This window comes from Lacerta agilis, chromosome 2 (genome assembly GCF_009819535.1).
Source record: "Lacerta agilis isolate rLacAgi1 chromosome 2, rLacAgi1.pri, whole genome shotgun sequence".
NCBI lineage: Eukaryota > Metazoa > Chordata > Lepidosauria > Squamata > Lacertidae > Lacerta > Lacerta agilis.
Window position 1 is genome coordinate 110,288,931 of NC_046313.1, and position 11,212 is coordinate 110,300,142.

Sequence of the window (11,212 nt, forward strand, 5' to 3'; positions counted from 1 at the left end):
GCAGAAAACGGTTGCATAGGCTTACTAAAGCCTCTGTAAGAAATGTATATTCCTGGTATATTCCCCTGGTTCCCTCTTAAAAGCAAAGACACAATACAGTACTGATAATTAGATACAAGAGAATTTACTTACAGACATCCAAGAGTCACAGTACAGGCTCAAAGAGGCAGATAAACTTAGATAAACATATTTACATGTGGTGAAGCTGATTCCATAAGGAAAGAAGCTTCACTTCTGCTTCTCTCAGCTTCAGGCTGAGAGAGAGCATCCTGCTTGTCCAAAAGGCAAGGCAAAATGGGCAGTCTTCTTTGGGATATTGTTCCCAGGTAGACCACACCTACTTCTGGTTCCTGTAACTCAATCCAGGTAAACAGGAAGTTAAGCCTGGAGGACTGAGTTGCCTTCATGTCCTCTCTAGGAGTGTTGTGTTTGGCTGCTCTGTGTTTACATCCCACACCTCCTAGTGCCTGGGGGCCCTGCTATTCGATTTGTATCTGGTAAGTGTTGTAGGAGTTTTTAGGTTTTTTAGCTGTATATTTTAAAAACAAGGCTCTCATGGGATGTTTCATTATTGACATTGCATTATTATTGCATCGGACAGGAGCACCTTTGCACAGCTGTTTAAAAAGTGTTTTTTTTAATATGAAAAAGAATAAAAATTCATTCTAAAGGGTTTCTTTGGAAGCAGAACAAGCATTTTATTTTTTAAAAAACAGAGGAAACGAGGCCCAATTCTTAGTGCTAATCCCAGGTTAATGATTAGAAGCCACACCCTCACAAAAACCTATGAAAGGATTGACAGTAACCTGATTGGTCCAGAACAAGCGGGATTTAGACAGCACCAATCTACTTAAAAGAGTTTTTTGAATTCAACTTGAATAAGGGTACAGATTTAAAAACAGTATGGGATGCTAGTAAGGCGGTCTTACGTGGTTTCTTTATCCAGCAAAGTATAATCCAAAGGAAACAAAAAGAGAAAAAGAAGCAAGAACTTTTAGATATTATAAAGGAGAGAGAGAGAGAACTTTATGAGAAACCAAATAATTTAGAAATCAAGAGGGATATTAAGGTATTGCAATCTCAATACTCAATGCTACTAAATGAAGAGATCGAGTGGAAACTAAAACATCTAAAACAAAAATATTTCGAGCAGGCGAATAAACCAGGAAAACTCTTGGCCTGGCAACTAAAAAAAAGAGAGGCAGAGAGAACCATAAACAGAATTAAATCAGGAGGGGAAATAATAGTTGAGCCTAAAGAAATAGAAAAAAGATTTGTCCAATTTTATAGAGAATTGTATAGTGAAGGGGACGAGACATACGAGGAGATAAATGCTTATTTAAAAAAGAACTGCCTCCCAAAACTTACTAAAGATCAAAGAGAAATCTTAAACGCTCCAATAACACCATACGAAATTCAACTAGCAATCAAACGAGTGAAACCAGGAAAATCACCAGGGCCGGATGGCCTGTCGGCACTATATTATAAAACATTTGAAGATATTTTGAGTGAGCCGCTAAAAGATGTTTAGGGAAGTTTTTAATTTGTGACTCTGTATTGTATTTTGATATTTGTTGGAGGCCGCCCAGAGTGGCTGGGGAGACCCGGCCAGATGGGCGGGGTATAAATAATAAATTATTATTATTATTATTATTATACCCTAAGGGATGGACTTATGCCGGATTCTTGGAGACACAGCTATATAGTTCTAATCCCCAAACAAGGGGGGGGGGAATCATGAAATAATGAGTAACTTTAGACCAATCGCACTCCTCAATAATGATTACAAACTATATGCAAGCATATTGGCAGAAAGGTTAAAAAAAAATCTTACAGTCGTTAATACATGAGGATCAGGCCGGATTCTTGCCAGGGAGGCACATCTACACAAATACTAGAAACATTATAAATGTATTGTAGTATTTAGATCTGAAGATAGACAAACAAGCCGCCTTCATGGCGGTAGACGCAGAAAAAGCCTTCGATAGAGTTTCATGGATGTTTATGAGGAGAGTATTAAATCAAATGGAATTTGGAGAATTATTTACAAAAGGAATCGAGGCCGTTTATTCAAAACAGACTGCAAAGATTATAATAAATGGGACTGTGTCGCAGGAGTGTGATATAAAGAAAGGGGTCAGACAAGGGTGCCCGCTCTCCCCATTAATCTTCATTTTAATGCTAGAAGTCTTGTGTAAACAAATACGGGAAGAGAAAGATATAAAAGGAATAACCTTGGGGCAGAATAGTTACAAACTTAGGGCCTTTGTGGATGACCTAATAATTACTACGGAACAACCAGTTAAAAGTTTGAATAAGACATTGGAGTTAATGAGAGATTATGGCAGGGTCTCAGGTTTCAGGCTGAATTTAAATAAGACCAAATTATTAGTCAAAAATTTATCAAAGGCTCAGAGAGAAGAACTTGAAAGTGCAACACAGATTAAAATCTATCCCATAATAAAATATTTAGGATTAGCAATAACACCAAAGAATATAAATTTATATAATGACAACTACTCCAAATGTTGGAATGATGTTAAAAAACAAATGGAGACATGGAACAAATTAAATCTATCCTTTTTGGGTCGTATTGTGGCAATAAAAATGAACGTCCTCCCAAAGTTTCTCTTCCTGTTCCAGACGCTGCCAATCATAGGGAAAACCAACAACATAGTAAATTGGCAAAAAGAAATTTCAAAATTTCTGTGGAAAGGCAAAAGACCTCGAATAAAACACAAGATATTGATAAATACGATAGATAGAGGAGGATTTGGTCCACCGGACCTCAGGATTTATTATGAAGCTGCCTGTTTTCTGTGGTTAAAAGATTGGTGCATACTAAAAAACTGGAAAGTTCTGGATTTAGAAGGCCACGATATCCGTTTTGGTTGGCACGCATATCTCAACTATGACAAAGTAAAAACACACAAAAGTTTCCTAAATCATATAATAAGGAACGCTATTTATAGGGTCTGGGATAAATATAAAAAATATGTGGAAAAGAAAACACCAAGATGGATTTCCCCTTTTGAGGCAGTAGCGCTTAAAAGAAAGAACAATGAAACAGAAGAATGGATTACATATAATCTTCTTCTAACAGAAAGAGAAGGGATATTAGAATAGAAAAAATATGATGAGATTAAAGAGTATCTATCAAGTTGGCTGGATTATTTTCAAATTAATGAAATTTATAAACAGGATAAATTGGTGGGATTCGATAATGAACCCTCCAAATTCGAAAAAGAACTATTAAACAGCAACAATAAATTAATCTCCCGAATGTATAAGATCTTGTTAGATTATGAAGTAATGGACGAGATGATAACGGTCTCAATGACCAAGTGGGCCCAGGATTTGGGCCATCCAATTATGTTTGAAGACTGGGAAAGACTATGGCAGGTCAATTTAAGATTTACAGCAAATTATAATATAAGAGAGAATATGCTGAAAATGGCCCACAGGTGGTATCTTACACCAGCCAGACTTTCAAAAATGTATAAAAACCTTGCAAACGTATGTTGGAGATGTGGCGCAGAAAATGGGGACTTGATGCAATGTGGTGGCGGTGTCAAAAAATTAAAATATTCTGGGGGGAGGTGTATGAAGAACTGAAAAAGATGATGGCAATTTCTTTCACCAAAAGACCAGAGACGTTCTTGCTAAGCATGACCGATAGAGAGATACCAAACAAATTTAAGGAAGTCTTTTTATACGCAATCGCAGCGGCCCGATTAGTAGTGGCAAAAGGATGGAAACAGCAAGAAGCACCAAAAGTCACTGATTGGCAAATTAAATTACAGGAACTAGCTGAGATGGCTCTACAAACAAACAACATCAGAGGAAATTCAAAGCAAAAATTTGTTGCAAAATGGGAAGTCTACAAAAGATATGTATTAAAATATAATAAAAGGTTTGCTACCATGCCAGCATTTGAGGGTTAAGGGAAGAGAGACAAGAAGAAGGAGAGAAAGTGGAGTAATCGATTTCTGAAGAATGTTCTGGAGAGTATGTATAGAATTCGCTGTATTGTAAACATTCAAGTGAATTTTGGCAGAAGCAAAGGGATTTGTCAGGAAGTCGGATTAGGAGATTTATTTATTTATTTTCCTTTTTTGTCTTATTCTTTCTTTCTTTTTTTCTTTCCCCCCCTTTTTTCTTTTTTTCTTTTCTATTTTTGTTCTTTTTCTTCCTTTTTTCTTTTTTTCCTTTTGTTTCTTTATTTTTTCTCTTTCTATTACTATCATTGTTAGTAGTAGCAGTACTATTCTAGTTTTTTACCTCTTTTCCCCCTTTTCTTTCCCCCCCCTTAACTTAAAAGATTTGGGTAAAATGTAACCGGCCTTGAAGGCTTAAAGGACGATACATACAAACAAAGAGTACTGTGTGTAATTTTATTAAATTTTGGTATAGGTTTGAATAAAAAAAAAAAATAGACAGCACCAATCTACTACTGATCATGCGGTGGTTCTATATCATTTAATCCGGAAATACTCTTCCCCAAATAGAGGCCAACTTTGCGCGGCCTTTATTGACCTGAAGGCTGCTTTCGATAGCATCCCTAGAGAACTACTATGGGAAAAACTGGCCAGACGGGGTCAGCTGCCAGGGTTAGACTTACCCCTGCTGGCAACCTATCAAACTCTGTTCCCATTAATAGGGGAGTGCGTCAGGGATGCATACTTGCAGGGGCGTAGCTAGGTAAAATGGTACCCGGGGGCAAAAAAAAATTTGTCACACCCCCCCCCCCCCGCATCTCCATATGTAGCTAAACGTAATGTGCAGAATCAAACCATAGTTTGATTTTGACCATTTACTGAACTGGATTGGGCTAGTACGTTGGCAACCTGAAATGCTCACATTCATTTCAGCAAGTCGGAAACACACCTTACTGTGTGGATTTCTGGCTGTTAGAAAAGGCAATGCAGCACATTTCCCTTCAGAATAGCCTATTCAGCTATTTTCCTTTCTACTTTAAAAAAAACAAAAAACTGTAATCTTTTGTAAGCAAACTATAACTTGAAACTTAGCCATAGGTTGTCTGCATTGCCCTGCAGAAGGTTTTGTCAATCCCTCTCCCTCCCCGCTCCACAGCCAGCGTTTGCTACAACCTGAGCCTTCTGGCTCCTTTGCTTGATGATCCGTGTTGTTGCTTGTGTCTTTTGCGGGGGCTGCTGAAGCGGGTGGGGAGGGGAGAGAGAAAGACGCTGCACAACAGGGGGGGGGAGTTGATCTTCCTGAACTAGTAACTGTCACTCATGCATACCCTAAATTTTGGGAGGGGGGCGAGAGATTAAGGCAGCACTTTTCCTCCTGGTTTAATTGATAGCTATAAGATTAATAAGGCAAACCGCAGGAGGAGGCAAGCTGAAAGTGGTGAAAAAAGAAAGTATCATGGAAGGAGACTTGCTGCAGAGCCGGTTTGAGACCTCTAATTCAGGAAAGAAAGGATCACTTCAGGGAAAGGATCTCTCCTCCCCACCCCCCAGCACGCGTTACCCCGGTTTTGCTCCAAACAAATCCACCCCTCCCCCCAAAAGTTGTCGTTTTACAAGCACCTGAAATCAGGTTTTGTTTTCGTTTTTTTTAAGAGAAACCTCTTAAATCGCCAGGGGTTTTTTCTTTGTGGGGTGGGGGGGGGGTTGAGAGGCAGTTGTGGGGAGGAGTTTGCAAAAGAGAAAAGTGGGGAAGTTGCCATTTGGGGATCAAGAGGGAACAGAAGCATGTAAAAGTAAAAAGACAGCAGCTTTGGGAGGAGAAACCTTCGAAATCTTTTTTTTTTTTTAAAGGTTTGTGTGTGTTTCCTTTAAAGAAAGCCGGACGGGGCGGGGGGGGGAGGGAGGCAACAGAAGAACCTCCATTCAGAGAGAAAAGGCAGGAAAGAAGTTGGATCTCTCTCGCAATGCTGCACAGAATGTTACCGAACAAAAGATCCTCTTCCCTGACTCCCTCACCTCTCGCTCGCTTTTGCATAGCTGAGTGCCTGGAAGGCATTTCTCATGCTTTTTTTGTCCCTCTTCTCTCCCCCCCCCAAAGTTGAACACTCTTTGCAAACACCGATCGGATACTCTCCATGCACACGAAAACACACACACACACACAAACCACCCGGTTCTCCACGAGGGCGCACCATTCTCTGTTTCTCTGTTGAGAAAACAGACGGCAGTTTTACAAAAGAAAAAACCAAACCCCCGAGCAAAAAGAAAGAGAGGTTGGGGGGGGGTGAGGACATATGCACCCCAGCAACTTCCCAGTTACTTTTCCTGGTCGGTTTCATTTTCTTCCTCGCAGTGTGGGCAGCGTCGGAAGAAGAAAAAATACAAAAGAAAGCGGCAGGGAAGCCGGGGGAGGGGCGGGGCCAGCGAGGAGGCATCATGGGCCAGCCAGCCACTAGCATGGCGCCGCGCTAGCCCGCCCCTCGCCTCCTCTCAGGGCCACCCCCCCAGCCCAGCAGCCTCGGAAGAAAAAGAAAAATACAAAAGAATACTGTAGGCGCGGGCTGGCTCTGGCTGCGTCGCTGATCGCGGGGGTGGGGCCAGCTCTGAGAGTGTCAAACCCCCCCCTCCCAGGGGAAAGCTAGCTGAGCCGGCTGAGAGGCTGAGAGAGCAGCGGCCGCCGGCCGATGTAAAGCTAGCCACCGGTCGCACATTGGGCTCACGGATCGCGGCGAGGGTGGGGCTGGCCGCCCGCTTCACCCTCCCCAGGGGTTGAACTGGGGGCGTGCCGCCCCCATCGCCCCCCCATAGCGACGCCCCTGCATACTTGCTCCTTTTCTTTTTAACCTTTTTATCAGTGATATGAAAATTCCCCTGATAGAATCTCAAGAAAATATTCATGCCCCTCATCTTGCTCAATATCGTTTCCCCCTTTTACTGTATGCCGATGATGCAGTGATTTTATCCTTTTCAAGAATTGGTCTAAGGAGAGCTCTAAATATTTTTGGTCTATATTGTAAGTCTAATTCCCTTACAATAAACCATGTTAAATCTAAAGTTTTAATTTTCTCAAATAGCCGAAGAACATATAATTGGAAAATAGATGGGATAACCATTGAGCAGGTTTTTAAATTTCAGTATTTGGGTGTTTATTTACAGTATAATATGGGCTGGAAAACACATCTTACTTATACATCAAAGAGAGCCAAGGCCTTTGCCTTTGCGCTTCTGTGCTTTTTCTTTTTAGATGGAGCATTCCACGTTCCATCTGCACTAAAGGTTTTCAATGCTAAGGTGATTGCAACATTGGCGTACGCGATCCCTTTATGGGGACCCTTTGTTAACCTAACCCTTCTGGAGACAATCCAAAATCAGTTTTTGAGAAGGTTGTTAAAATTACCCAGATGCGTAAGCAATTCGGCTATAAGACTAGAATTAAATGTACCATCACTAGGAACCATTTTATGGAAACGTATCATAAGCTATTGGCTGTCATTGTGGCATAGACTTCCTAATCTCCACCTGATCCAATGTCTTTGGAGAGATGGCTTCTCTAGTCCTTGGTTGAAAGCTATACATAACAAACTTGTGGACATTGGGTTATCCCCATCCGATCTCCTGGAACTAGACTTAGTCTCAGCCAAAAGAGCTTTTTCTCAAAAGTTAGAGGAGACTGATTTTCAGCTTACCTCTCTGACAAGTCACGGAACTTGCTCACCATCTAACTTAGGCCTATTACCACCAAAGAAACTACCACACTACTTAACCAATCTCTCTGTTGTGAGGTATAGGTATGCCTTCATAAAAGCCAGATTTAATGTTTTCCCATCAAATGTTTTGGGCAATAGACTTTCCAATGGTCAAATCTCCCTCCTTTGCGACTGTAATAGTGGTTCCATAGAATCCTTACAGCATTTTTTTTTTTTTTTTGCTGTCCAATTCATTCGGCAGCTCGGTCCAAATTTTTGGTTCCACTTTTGAAGAAAACCCAAGATGGAACCCAGGATGCTAAATTAATTTACTTATTAAATGACGAGGAACCAAATAGAACCCATATGGTTGCTAGGTTTTTGACTAATGTGCTATCTACAAAGAAGAGGAACGGTTCTCTTCCCATTTATGACAATGCAGAAAATAATTAAGACCTATTATTGGGGCGATAAAATAGCTGATAAATTAATTTTAACAGATTTTTATTTTAATTTAAAAAAAACTAGTTCAGTTGGACTACTCAGATCTCAGTGTGACTTAGATGGAAGGGTGTAAATGGGTTGTTTTAAAATTGCTTTGGTACTGTATTGTTTAAATTTGTTAAATTGTTTTACTCTGTGTGTATTATGATGAATGTGTTTTGCGATGTGATATGGGCCACATGGCCGAAATAAACCTACCTACCTACCTACCTATGAAAGGATTTTGTTAGGAAGAGTCAAGGTCAGTTCCTACCTTGTATTCCTGGGTTGCCTCTTCCTTGAGAACCACAGTTCTCACTTATAATTGAGTCCTATGCTGCCTATAGCCAGCCCTGGTCAGCAATGTGCCTGCAGCTCTTTGAGCCAGTTGAAGTTTCTGAGCACCTTTGAAAGGCAGCCCCATGTAGAGTGTGTTATAGTAAGCCCTACGCAATGTGACACCAGACTGCTTTTTTGGGTGATTATCATTTGGACACAATGTTCAATGGCCATATGAGCATGTTTGTACATACCTACATTGCAAAAAAAAGAAGCCATACCTAAAAATGCGATTTTGTGCAAAAAAAAAAAAAGCATCCTCCAGTGGACGTGAAACACCACATACTATAGAACAGACTTCAGAAGAGGAAGGGAGGGGGAGCGGAACTTGAGGTTGGCTCAGCCAATAGGCTGTTGGCGGGGGAGTGGGCGGATCAAGCTTCAACTGCCGCCACCACAACTCCTTGCCTCAGACTGGGCCATTTCCAATTTTATAACAGTAAGCCACAGTTTCAGGGTGACCAGGGAGAGTGCAGGGGAGGGGAACAAATCATGCCGTGTGAGTGGCAGGAAGGCAAAAACGGGGGGGGGAGACTGAGAGGAGGCAGGCGGATGTTCATTGGGATAAGCTGTGGAAGCCAGGCGAAAACGGGGGGGGGGGATTGCTCCACGGCATTGTAGCAGAGAAGTGCAAAATCACAGGATCTTTAGTGCAGTATTCTTTTAATGTGAGCTATATACATACAGTTCATACAAAGACAAGTAGGACTCACTCTCACTCTCTCTGACTCCACTCTACACCACCACGCCCTGCTTTACAGCTTCCCCTTTAATACAAGACAACAGCCAATCATCTGTTGGCCCACTCTTCCTGAGTCACTCTGACGTGGCCAGGTCAGCTAGTTATATATATATATGTCGTTCAGTCGTGTCCGACTCTTCGTGACCCCATGGACCAGAGCACGCCAGGCACGCCTATCCTGCACTGCCTCCCACAGTTTGGCCAAACTCATGTTAGTAGCTTCGAGAACACTGTCCAACCATCTCATCCTCTGTCGTCCCCTTCTCCTTGTGCCCTCCATCTTTCCCAACATCAGGGTTTTTTCTAGGGAGTCTTTTCTTCTCATGAGGTGGCCAAAGTACTGGAGCCTCAACTTCAGGATCTGTCCTTCTAGCGAGCACTCAGGGCTGATTTCTTTGAGAATGGATAGGTTTGATCTTCTTGCAGTCCATGGGACTCTCAAGAGTCTCCTCCAGCACCATAATTCAAAAGCATCAATTCTTCGGCGATCAGCCTTCTTTATGGTCCAGCTCTCACTTCCGTACATTACTACTGGGAAAACCATAGCTTTAACTATACGGGCCTTTGTTGGCAAGGTGATGTCTTTGCTTTTTAAGATGCTGTCTAGGTTTGTCATTGCTTTTCTCCCAAGAAGCAGGCGTCTTCTAATTTCGTGACTGCTGTCACCATCTGCAGTGATCATGGAACCCAAGAAAGTGAAATCTCTCACTGCCTCCATTTCTTCCCCTTCTATTTGCCAGGAGGTGATGGGACCAGTGGCCATGATCTTAGTTTTTTTATGTTGAGCTTCAGACCATATTTAGCGCTCTCCTCTTTCACCCTCATTAAAAGGTTCTTTAATTCCTCCTCACTTTCTGCCATCAAGGTAGTATCATCAGCATATCTGAGGTTGTTGATATTTTTTCCGGCAATCTTAATTCCGGTTTGGGATTCATCCAGCCCAGCCTTTTGCATGATGAATTCTGCATATAAGTTAAATAATCAGGGAGACAATATACAGCCTTGTCGTACTCCTTTCCCAATTTTGAACCAATCAGTTGTTCCATATCCAGTTCTAACTGTAGCTTCTTGTAGTTATATATATATATATGTAGCTTAAATTCTCTTAATGCTTGTTTTTTGAGAAGGCTCTTAGGGTCATGAAGCAATGCCTTTCAATGCAGCTCCATAAAACTGATTGTGCCCTCACAGTGCCCCTTTTTGTTTGTGGACTTTGATCCAAACGGGAAAAGGTTAAGCAGAATCCACCACCACCACCCCCGTGTCACCCTTAGGTGTGCTCTGCCTTCACCTGCTTCTAGACTCCACCTTCCATGAGAAGGAAGGATGGAGCTGCAGGAAACAGGAAGTGGTCCTTCAACCAGCAAGGACACCTCAACATCACAGGAGTTTGGATTTGATATCCCGCTTTTCACTACCCGAAGGAGTCTCAAAGCGGCTCACATTCTCCTTTCCCTTCCTCCCCCACAACAAACACTCTGTGAGGTGAGTGGGGCTGAGAGACTTCAGAGAAGTGTGACTAGCCCAAGGTCACCCAGCAGCTGCATGTGGAGGAGTGCAGACACGAACCCGGTTCCCCAGATTACGAGTCTACCGCTCTTAACCACTACACCACACTGGCTCTCACAGACAGATCTCGTCTCCTGCTGTGGAGTCAAGAGTGGCCCTGGGATGGTTGAGTGAGGAGGGGAAGGGGCCAGGGACAAAAGGAATGGCAGGGCTCCAGATGCTCCCTTGGACCACTCCCTTGACACCAAGGGGAGCTCCTCTTCTGGGGCTCAAAGCATTGGTGTGGAGGTTTGATTTTTGTCAGGATTGTAAGGGGAGAAGGAAAGGTAAAAAAAACACTCCCCCCTCCAGACACCTTAAGAACTGAATGAAAATAGCCCTGTCTGAGCAAATAGCTACTGGAGAACATGGGGTTTAGCTGTAATGCTCACCTGCCTACCTGGAGGAGTCTCTTTTTTGGGGTCAGGGAGCTGGGGTGGTCAATCAACATGAAGTTCCCAGGTTACCTTTCCTTC